The sequence below is a fragment of the Synchiropus splendidus genome, chromosome 5, assembly GCF_027744825.2.
Source record: "Synchiropus splendidus isolate RoL2022-P1 chromosome 5, RoL_Sspl_1.0, whole genome shotgun sequence".
In the NCBI taxonomy this organism is placed as follows: Eukaryota; Metazoa; Chordata; class Actinopteri; order Syngnathiformes; family Callionymidae; genus Synchiropus; species Synchiropus splendidus.
This window is the reverse complement of record NC_071338.1, coordinates 23,390,411-23,402,419: the sequence shown is the minus strand read 5'-3', so window position 1 is coordinate 23,402,419 and position 12,009 is coordinate 23,390,411. Positions and strand designations below refer to the sequence as shown.

At 39.7% G+C, this 12,009-nt stretch overlaps 1 protein-coding gene across 8 annotated transcripts in view; it reads left to right on the top strand.

Annotated features, from left to right (window-relative positions):
- The window catches only part of rbfox3a (RNA binding fox-1 homolog 3a), a 486,434-nt gene that overhangs the window by 142,296 nt on the left and 332,129 nt on the right, over positions 1-12,009 (top strand). For all 8 annotated transcript variants that reach the window (XM_053866321.1, XM_053866317.1, XM_053866318.1 and 5 more), the window contains one exon: positions 7,575-7,628. The gene's annotated coding sequence lies outside the window, so the exon portion shown is untranslated. The remainder of the gene's footprint in view (positions 1-7,574; positions 7,629-12,009) is intronic.

The window sequence follows — 12,009 nt, the reverse complement described above, 5'->3', positions numbered from 1 at the left end:
CAATGGTATTCAATCTGGTTCATGATTATTATCAATAATCAGCATCTATTGCAGCTCTATCATGATAAACTCACAAAGGTATGTCCTTTATTTTTCGTCAACTAATTGTATTTGAATAGCAGAAGGAATTGATGAGCCAGATCTACTGTTCCAGAATCAAATCCATCTTTATCATGTACATCATAGTCCGGTCTTCTACAAACTTACATTTGCAGACAAGAACCTGCACCAGAAGATCTTACTGTTGGCATACAGTATGTCTGTCCTGCTGCTGACAATCACAGCACGACTGGGACACGATCTTCTGCCAAAAGTCAGCACACAGAAAGTGTTGTTCTTTTTTTCAGACCACAAGCATGAACAAATTTGAATTGTTTGGGTGACTTTGGCTGACACACTTGATGGAGGTGATCTGGTGGTGAGTGGATGTGCTCTGAAAACATTTCTGTGCAACCAAGTTTTTTTTTTTTGGGGGGTTGTGGCATCATGTTAAAAAGTATATAACTACTTATTCATGTGCATATTAGCCACATATTAGCCTGTAAAGTACTGTTTAGCGTCTTGTTAAGCCAGGCTGTATTTTTGCCCCGGAATAGTCCACTGGAAATAAAATCGTAATTTCTGATTGCTAACCGTAAATAGATATGTAATTTGTTTATTATTTATTAATGTGTTCCCGAATCTAAATTGTTACCATTATTATTTATTTATTTCTCACTGATGCATTCTGTGTAAACGGTTAGGACTAAAAATACAAGAGTATAGCACTAAGAAAAAAAAAAATATATATATCATTATGATAATAACCGTTATTGTAACTTATACATTAAAGTGGCATACTCTTCGCTGAGATTTACTGCCTGTTTTTATTGTTACAAAAGTGTTTGACCATGAATGTCACAAGCAGACGGTGCAATGGAGGGAGTGATGGCAAACGTAGGGGAGATGAAGCATGACCGAGGGAGACGGAGACCGACAGGCAGCGGAGGAGAGTTGAACACGGGGATGAAGAAGATAGATGAGAGATTACTTTCACTTTCAGGTCGCGAGTGGCTTTTTTCAGATTTTTTTTTTTTTCCCCAACAAGCAGCCTCCTGAAAAGCCTCAGTGGGCCTCTTACAGCCTTTAATAACATTCTTACTATGCTCTCATTACCTTGCCCAAACAGTCCCCTGCTGCCAGCATACAGTGATGCATAAGAACACAAAATGTACAGCGTCTGAAGTGACCCCCTCCTTTCCTTCTTCAACCCTGTTTAACAGGATAAAGCTGACAGGATGGATCGTCTCAATACTGCAGGGAGAGTGGGTTGGAACGACGGTAAATAAATAACCAATGACAGGGAAAGAAAATATTAATATCCATAAGAGTTGTGTCAGGTTGGTGGTCTGCATGGATTCCCTCGGCGTGTTTGTTATTCACAGGCTGCCGCCGTCAGGGGATGGGAGCGGCGATGTTTGTTAATTTGGTCGGCGTAATATTTCTATAGATCACAGTATGACAGTGGGCCAGTGGATATGTGGAGGCTGCACTAATGTTACACACTTTAGAGCAACAGCCCGACTGAGCGTAAAAATGAGTTTGAGCTCTGGAGAAGGATTTAATGGTCAGTAAGCTGTTTTGTTGTTGTTATTTGGCCTCGAATCTCGGGGAACAATTGCAGATGATGAGGAAAATCAAATCTGCCATTACTACAAGTCTCACACACAGTTGAGATGAACTGTTTATGGGAGAGTGCAATTTTTGTGAAATTGTGCGCAAATAATAGTCCAAAACTTTACTGTGATACTTTTCAGGGCGAGTGATTTATTTATTTTTTCCTCTAAACTATCATATATCAAAGCTATTCAGAATAAGTGCTCAATACAGTGGTACGTCGGTTTTTGAACGTCTCGGACTTCGAACAAATCAGAGTTCGAACAAAAGTTTCGAGATTTTTTTGCTTCGGATTTTTAACGAAAATCCAGAACTTGAACAACCCCCCCCAAAAAATCCAGAAAAAACATAACGTGTGCGGAGCGATCAGCTGACCCACGACGCGCTTTGTTATTGTGTACAACGCAGCCTCTGTATGCAGACGTGTCCCGTTAGCTACATTTACTGACTGTTTTTTCTTCATATTGAGGTGTAAAACCTTTCCTGTCTCCACACTGGACCGTGGTCGAGTGTCACAGGGCAGGTGCTCGCTCACTCCTACAAAAGCCTATTTTAAGGCTTGAAACACATTATTTCCTTTTCCATTAATTGTAATGGCAAAAATCGATTCAGATTTCGAACAAATCGCTTCTCGAACGGCCGTCTGGAACGGATTGTGGTCGAGAACCGAGGTACCACTGTATTTCAATCTCAAAACGTTTTTTTTTTAATAAAAATACAAAATAGGTTTTTGACACATTTTCCATGTCAGATTCATTTTCTTGTTGACATTTTTCATTTCCTTTATCAGTGAGTTCCACATTTTCATTCCCACTATTGCTGTCTACATTGGTCTCTGTGTGGTTCTAGCACATGGTTGGTAGAAGTTGCCTCTTCTTCTCTACTCCTCCTCCTCATCCAGCCGCAGTCCATTTCTGGCTCTAAACATGCACGGCAGTGTTTGTCTGTCATTATCTATGAGTCTATCTACTAGCTCAGGTGACTTCAATACTCTTGTTTAAATCAACAGTGAATTCGTGTGTGCTTTGAGTTCTACTTTATATATTATTCTAATAGCCTTCTTCTGTTCCAGAAGCAGTAGTAGAGCAAGTGTGGGAGTATCAGTACAGTGTTCTCAATGCTCTTTCATCCAAATAGAATTTGCATTTGTTCATTATACAAAGTTATCTTTATATTTTCAGTCTGCTGTTTGGTATGTGCCATTTCCATGTGACCATGTAACCCAGAAATTTCACCTCTGATACTGCGTTAAAGGCATTCAACAGCAGTAGTATGTTTAAAGCAAAAACAAAAAAAAGCAAAACATACCAGCTTCACTATTAACTCTGGGAAAAATTTATTTTGTTGACATTGTCTCTGTTGTCAAACATAAAGTATGACCTTGAAGCTAAGAAAGATTTTTAACTAACATATCTGCAAAGAGCTATTGAACTGTTCAGTCGATGCTTTTCTTGCAGAAAGCAATAAAATCCTAACATTTTCTTGTCTGTAACTTCTTGCACACGTCTTCAATGTTCTGTTTGAGTTCATTCGAGGAGAGGTGCTCGTAGAAAGCTGTCAACATTACAAAGTTATGAGGATAGAAAGCTGAAACTGGAATATAGCGACGCTGCTGCTCCGAAAACATGTTGCTCACAGAAGGAGCCTCTAGGAAGAAGTAAAGGTGTTTGATTTCGATGTGGTTAGTTTGTCATGTCCTGCCTGTGGTGGCTCCACTGGGAGCTGATTGTATATCCAGCTTTATGGAAGACAAACACTGGGACGTTGACAAGAGCCATGAGGGTCGAGGTTCAGCGTGGCTGGCTTCGGATGTCACTGCTCTGCTGAGGTCATTTTTTTTTTCCAAGTTTGTTTCACTTTTTATTTTTCACTGTTTGTTTTCTATGCCATGGGTTGATGTACAACACAAATTTTGAATGCATAGACAGAAAAATGGATGGACGGGTGGATAGATGGACAGAGGGCGGATGGAGCAATAGATTGGCATAACTTGGTAGTCAGTTATTTTCAATAATAATACAGCTCTATCATCAACAAGCTTATATCAAGTTTACAGAGGGACCATGCCGTAAAAAGCAGTGTATAAATATATGCCATTATTATCTTATCCCCCCGTGTAAAAGAACGACAGAAGTTGGTTGGACATTGATCCTTTTGCTTGGCTCACTTGGTTTATAAGGCGCCTCTAATAACCGTGAGCAACATCTCGATGCCACCATCACTGTCAAAGTTACTCAGTTAGCGAGAGAGTCGCTTAAGGTGCCATAAATACCAAGTGACGTCTCGTGTAGCGTAGGGAAGCACCTTCAATAGAAACACCTATGGATCAACATGCAACATGGAAGGTTGACTTTGGCGTCAGAATAGTCCACCTGCAAACATCAATATATTACGCCATGGGAGTGAGGAGGGGTCTCCCGCCTCCACAGAGGACTAAGGGACCGGGAACAAAACCAGCCACGCAAACACCATTTCACCAATGAGGCCTCAGCTGAAACACCAGACTGACAATCTACTTGCATCTATTACAGTCTCAAGGCACCTGATTGGTGAAATGGTGTTCCCTGGTTAGAACTGAAACATGGACCCACCCCTGCTTTAATACTACCCATTGTCTTTGCCTGATAACTTTTGAAGGGTGTTGACAAAATCAACCGTTTCTAAAGAGGATGTCTGCTTGTCACTGAAGTCGCAGCAACACATACCTTCAACGTTTACATGCAAAGGTTTGACCAAGTTGTCATCGCTCCAAAGAGCGTGTTTTCTAGAGTGAAATCCTTTGTCCGTCATTATTTATTTATTTATTTTGTCACCAGTGTGCTTGGTGATTTGTAAATACATATATATACCAATTGTGGTGACATGCCGACGTACAGTTGTGAATCTGAGTCATTGGAAAGGTAGCTACGTGGCTCAAGAGTCAATGTAGCGATGTGGGTTAATTAAATGAGTCTTTACTTGCACAGCTCCACCACTGAGGAGCAGTCAGATTTTATAGCCTCTGTCCATCCCCGCAGCATCTTGTGTGCCTGTGTTTTTAACAAACTCAGTCGCCATAGCAACAGTTTGGCATGATATCTTATAGCCAAAAGAGTTGAATCCCCAGCGTCTTCCACTCGTCTCCTATCCAGGCAAAAATATTTTAATTGCGTCGGTTTAAGGCAGTCACAGTGAGCGGCTGCCAGCCAGTTAGGGTGGTTGTGTGTATCTGTTTAGGCGTAGTTTGTTTTGCCATGAAACACCATCTGTTTGGCCTGCTGGCTGGCTCCCCCGTTGATCAGTATAGCTATAGACGCAACTTCAGCTTCGAGTGTAGCAGCCATTAAAACTTCACAGAGGTGTGAACTAATGAAGACGTGTCAGGGGTTTCATTCCACTGACAAGCTGTGAAGTGGTAATTTGTTTGGGGCAAATAAATCAGAATATTTTACCACATTAGCATGATGAATGAGCTTATCTGTCATGGATATCGGAAGTATCTCTCCATCGCTCTTGCTTGAGGCGCATGAAGGTCTAAATACTTGTGCATGTGCCCATTCATTTTATATATTCATGCTGCTGACTTTCATTTCAAAAAGATGTGTCTGGACTTGAGCATTTGTATATGTTTCCATAAAAAAGAAAAGAGAAACGTGTCAAAAGTGGATGTCGTATACAGTGTAAACCTGAATTGTGAAGTGTTATAGCAAGAGAAATAAAAATGTTAATCTACTATTCAAAGCATATTCAGATTTTTGTGTAGACTTTGGGTCAGTTTAGTACAGAAGCGAGCAATTACATTTCCTGAGGAGCTACATTAGAAAATGTAACGTGAGGGGGCATCATCAAAAGAAAGACCGCAATGACTACAAAGTATGACGGAAAAATATCCCAAAGGACAAAATGAACCTAAAAAGATTCAATTTCCTTTCATATGCACTTAATTTTAGTATAGATCAGTATAACTATCGACAAGATGTCTGCAATTTATTTCAAGATATATTTACAATATTCCTTCAATATATTTTGAGGAACAATATCATAAATCAATCAGTTATAGTTTTAGTCTGACATCAAAAGGGCCATGAAAATATAGGCAGCAAGCCGCATATGGCCCCCGGGCCACACTTTGCCCCGGTCTGATTTAGTAGATCAAGAATAGCTGCTGAAAAGAAAGAATAATCTCAAAATTTGTACTAAATTAAAGTTAAATCAGGGACATGAAGCTAGGTTGAACAGCACTGAATATTAAGTCACAACCTTATATATACTTTGACCAACACATTTTTTTTGCTTCAGTCCGCAAGTTGATGCATTAGGCTCTTCTCAGAATTAGCACAGCATTGTCATTCGCTAACACAAAGCGACAAATACATCCTGGCCCTCTTGTGGCAAACCCGATGTATCGTACCTCTTGTGATCAAGAGCTTCGGGTTCCTGAACATTTAAGTTGATATATATGAAGGTGCATCTGATGGATAGTAAAATGAGAGCGTACTATCCCACATCCCACATATGCAAATACTTACTTCACCCAACTCCAACAAAATGCCGTGGAAGGGAAACACATTTGATTTAAATGAACGTCGAATGCCTTCAGGCGAAAAGCCAACTTGCCAACTGGCATTTTACGCCTTCGGAGTGAGAAAGCGTTGCACACTTGGGTGCGTGGCATTCAAGATTTCTAAAAGTTCATTTGCTCGCTGTTTTACAAGGGGATTTCCCTAACTCTCTCTGACCTGTAATACAAAATAAATACTTGAGACTCTTCCTGTCAAATGTTCTTTAACTTGTCATCTGAATTTGTTGACACACACAGAGAGCTCTTCCTTCACTCTTCCTTCCTGTTGCTCTACGGCGTTGAGTGTGTCGCATCATAACATGACGAATCGTAGTCAAACTAAGTCAGTGCTCCACATATTGTCTGGTAGCTGTGGAAAAAAGAAAATAGTTAAAGCCTTGAAGTTTGTTTATATCTGCACTTTTTAGCTCCTCTTGAGTCTTTTGACTGAAAGGCAAAATGTTCAGGAACGAATTAAAGAAACAATTGCCACCATCTAATTCATAATTCCATATTGTCTTGAGCCTATGAGACATAATCTCTCTGAAGACATACAGTATCTCCTAAAGTGATTTTGCGGGTAAAACTTTAATTCCCCACATGACTCTATGTACAGTTTATTTTGAGCCTGGCCTGCAGTCAAATGGAACGTGCAACGTTAATTCATCCAGTCAGTTTCTTTATTACTTCACTGGGAACTGCCAGTGCAGGGCAGGGTAATTGTTTGGAAATAAAACGAAATGTTTGTCTACCAACTAGAGATTTTCCACCATGGGTGTTGAGCGGAACAGAGCAGAAAAAAACAAACAAAAAAAAGCACATAATGATTGTTTGTGCTGGAAAATGCAGACAGCTGCCTATCGCTTTAGTTAAATTACTGCATATCGTAAAATAAAATATAATCGGGGCAAGTTGACAGCCGACACTGAGTGTTTCGACATATTTTAATGTCGCTAGTCGCAGATAGACAAGCTATTTTAATTAATCTTCGCTCATTGACAGCCTGGATGTGTAACATGGCTTTCTATACTGGTACTTCATCAAGTCTGACAAAATCTGACTGGAATACATGCCATTATTCTGTCATCGCCGCGTTCAAAGCTGCTGCGGCAAGCTGTGTTCAGAGCAGGCGATCCAACGTTGCCGCTGTTTCAGTTTTTTTGATGAATAAAGTATACGCACATGTTGTAGCAGAGGCAGCTTCTTTTGTTCAAAAAGAAAAAGACAGGACGTCGCCTAACCCCTTGAATGAACATCTGGTAACGCTGCAACAGCCATAACTACTTTACTTTCTGTTGTTTTAACACGTGGATGACTGAGCGCCTCAGTACTGCTGTATCTACTGTATCTAATGTGGTTTTTTTCCCCTTTTTTCTAGGTTTCTGTACAACCCGAGGACACAATCCAAAGTCTTGCTCTTCTCAACAACACTGTAAGTAACCAGATTTTTCTGATTTTTGCTTTGGTCTGAAGGTGCCCAGATAGTCGGCTGTTTACAAGAGTCTCTGCTGTTGGTTCACCTCTATTAGACTCGAGCATGTCATTTGAAGTGAAAACAGTTCTCTGTCTTTTAATACAAATCCTCACTGTCAAGAACAGATTGTGGCATAGTGTGGCCTGCTGGCCACTTACAGCTTTTTGCTTGTATTTTTGCAGCCCACAAAGTCATGGTGAAACAGTGAAACTGAATATTTCTGAGACATTATGTTCATGTTGAAATCTTTTTATTTTGTTTTTAAATAATTATCATCCCATTTTTTCTTCTACTTTATTGCAGCTATTAACCATTAAATGACATATTTAGCTATTTTATTATTATTATTATTTGCCTCACTGTATTTTCATTGTTTTCTATACTGCTAAGATTTTATTTTATTTTATTTTTCACTATAAATAATTATAGTTATTAGTTAATTACCCATCACTGGTCCAAAGTTAACTTCATGTTGAAGACAAATATCTCAAATCCTATCAGTCACAGAGACACTTAGTCTCTCCATATATCTTAGTCTCATATATATCTCCATATATGAGGAAGAACTAGTGACGCTGCAAAGAGTTGTTAGTTGCTGCGCAGCAACTTGAAAAACCTATAAAATATTAAAAAAAAAAGATCTTGAAATCAAGTGACTTTCAGAAGCTGCGGTTGTTGTTCGTTGCATCGCTTCTTGGACTATCGCGTGTGGGATGTGTACTCTCCTGTGAGTTGTGCATGACCGTTTGTCCGTTTGTTTGAAGCAATGTTTTTATTTTGTGTGACGCTGTATGGTGGAGTACCTTGAAGGAAATGTCTGTTTAGTTCACACCAATAGCCACCAGAAACATTGCCTAGTATTGAAAAAAAGTGACATAAAATAGTTGAATAAAACACTATGTAGAGTTACTTGCATGCTCAACATATTTATTCATCTCTGTTATTAATGTAAAGAATAATAATGAAATAAAGAAATATAATGAATGAAATACTGTAGGTCTGGTAGAAGCTTCTCTGTGGAAACTGTAGGTTCATTTTTATGAAAAGAGCCCTTCATATTTCAATAAAATACCCATTGTTGTAATGAAACGTACAGAATCCATTTTAATGTTTGATTCTTTTGACTTAACTACCATTCACTTTTGACAAAACAGGTCAACCTGTTCACCAGTTAAACCTTGGCTCCTGAGGAGTCTTTTATCCTTTGCTTCGCTGCACTTCCTGCCTTGAACAGTTTTGACAACAAATCAATAAAACTGAACAGAAAAAAAAAAAATCTTTCAAGTCTCGACACGGAATTTCATTATTGATTTGTGTTGCATGTCATTCGCTATGTCACTTTGTTTTTTATCAACATGGAATTCTGTCACATGGGGCTTGTGTTGGTTCTCTGAGCTGTTCCGGAGACATTGAAAACAGTTACACAATGACACAAACAGATCTTGAACCGGCAACCTCTCAGTGACAGGTATGTTACCCACACCCATACTGTATTTTTACTGGTCATTCACTCAAATGTAGCATCACAAAAACATTTTGATTTACATCCACTAGAGTGATTTTTTTCTTTTTAGACATGATAAATTGTGAAGTTAATGGGAAAAAAGTTGCACTTCCTGCTTTTGAAATATAGTTGATTTTTTTTTTTTCTTTTCCTTCGCTCTACTATTGTCATACATGTGAAACATCGCCCATGCAAGTGGTCACAGATATCAGGAGAAAATGGAACTGAAACCGAGATACTGAAAATAAAGTGGGCATTGTGAAGGAAAGGTTCATTTATTTACTTTTGATCATCATTATTCTTTTAAGTGCCATTCATCAGGTCAGAGTTACTGCAAGGTCCTTCAGAACAAGAGCTCTCCAAACATTCTTTCAAAACATCAGCAAAACACACAAGTCTGGCCAAAGTCGACTGCCGCTGCAAACAATCGAGGTCTTTTTTTCTCCCTTTTGACTCCACTTTTCAGTACGACGGCGCAATAAAGTTCTGACACAATAATGAGCTTTTCACTGCGCGGCGTTTTATGTGGAGCAGCAGCCGCACTGAAAGACATCATGTAAGAACGCCGCCGGCCTTGACAATTTAGCTGCTCTCTGACTAATTTATTTTCCAGCAGCAAGCATAACTTTTTTATTATTATTATTGTTATTTGACTCACCTTGAGATGAGGAGTCTTTGCCTCATTAGCGGGAACAGAAGCCGCATGTTTGTATTGAACACAGCCTGAGGTCATAGGACTCAGATGAAGCAAAACCTATTAATTTTAGGTCTTTGAGGTGTCTGGGGGTGTGTGTGCTGTTTGGCGGTGTGTGTCAGAGGTGTCTTCACACCACCTTTTTTTAGCTGTTTTGCTTTCACTTTTGCAATATGTTTGTGTGGTAGTCCACATAGACAACTTGAATCCAACGCAAAACACTAGCGAGGGAACTTAAACCAACAATTGACAAAATAGTTATTTTGTGTGTACCAAGTGCAGTCCACATTTTTGTGGTGATTTATAAATAACCCATTTATGCCCAACATTACATACAGATACAGATATGTACCGAGCCTTCTGTCTGTGCTCTGTGTTCATTTTGTCCATATTTCTATACGTTTGCCTCAACGGAGCAGTACCACTTTTAAACTGAGGGGGCAGTGTTGCTGTTACGACTCAATATGTTGCTCTGATGAGACACAAATAAGAGGTAACAATGACGGAAATTCTTCGTTCCCCAGTCGCTATATATTTAACGGCCTCACTGACCACTGCCTCCAACAACAATGCGTCCGTTTTCGTGTTTTGTACAAGACGTTCACTATCAACAGTCCTTCCACAGCGTTTTGGAGATTGTCATAAAATAAAGAACTCAAGTATGTGATCAGTGACGGTAACTTCGCTTGCAAAAGATGGGTGTATTTTTGTTCGTCAGAGGAGCATAAATTGATCTTCATGAATGAAGATTGTGGCTACAATAAAGGACCAGTGTGAAACGTTTGTGGCACACATATTTATATCAGAGATTGTGCGCTTCATCGTTGTCAGTGTGGTGAGTTTGGGGCAAAGAAGCACATTCATTCCACTTAATAAACTGAAATTCAGGATGTAAGGGAGCAGGTATTGTGGCGAATGTCGAAGTCAATTTTACCCTAACAACAGTGTGAGAAGTGACTTCATCACCACTCACTGTGTGCAGTTTCTTTAGTTGCACCACCTCCCTCTAGAATCACAGCAGCTGAGTGTGCTCAATAATGCCGACACACTGCTAGCAACTAGAAGATGCAATTCATACCCATGATGTCACTCTTAGTTTTAATAACTGGGTTAGCGTATGATAAATATAAAGAGCTGAGAAAAACAAACGTTTTAGGCCTTTGTCCTGCTTTTCACATGTGTGCAACTATGTTATTTTGGTTCATTTCCTCACTGATGTTTTAGAAAGGTTGTAATGTCTTGTTCCTGTGAGTATAACTTTGTTTTTTTCTGGAAGAAACTCAACACCACAGAGCCAGCATTTTTGGAAGCATCTTCCCTAAACACCGGGGCCAGAGAAAAGGCAGTCATTTTTCTCAATTTTTATTAAAGATTGTGTGCATCTTCTTTCTCTCCCTGTTTTGGTTGCTGCCGTCTGGTGTATCTGGACAATCATTCAATCAATCTTCCCATCTCCTCCCAGGCGTCTGCTCCTCAGAATGAGAAAGTAAGAGGCTCCCCTCCAGCTCTGTGTTGCTAAAGATCAACTGTAAATCACACTAATATAATTCTCCACAGCCTTTAAGTGTGTGTTGACTCTTTGAATAGGAGATGAGGGAACATTATTCGTCTGCAGCGATAGTGTGGAAAAATGCTCCCTCGGTAGGCAGAGCGTGGTTGTTAATATGTACACTGGCTTTCAGCTCTCACTTTTGTATACGGCAAGTCTTTAATTGTTCTTCTTCCGCTAAGATATGAACTGGACATGTGAGGAATCATAGATACGAAGACACCGTCCTTCTTGCCAAAAGGAGTCAAACATATGTTTACTGGGTTTCCATCAGGATATATTGAAAGTGTGGAACGGAAAGGAACATTTACTGAATTGGTCACAATAAAGTTTTTTGATCATGAGAAGTAAATCTCTCTCTCCAATCTGCAGCTGTCCTCACGTGGTACGTCTCTTCATGTGTCCGGCTGGAATGTGCGACTTGAGTTCTGCGAGCAACGGACTTCAGTCTTTTGGGATTTGTTTGAGAAAAACACACATAAAAGTGTCATGTTAATCTCCGCCTCCATGGTACCTGTTTATTTTGATGTTTCCACTTTGTTTAGCTATGTTTGATCTTGTGAGTCCCCGACCCTCGCACTCCCCATAACGC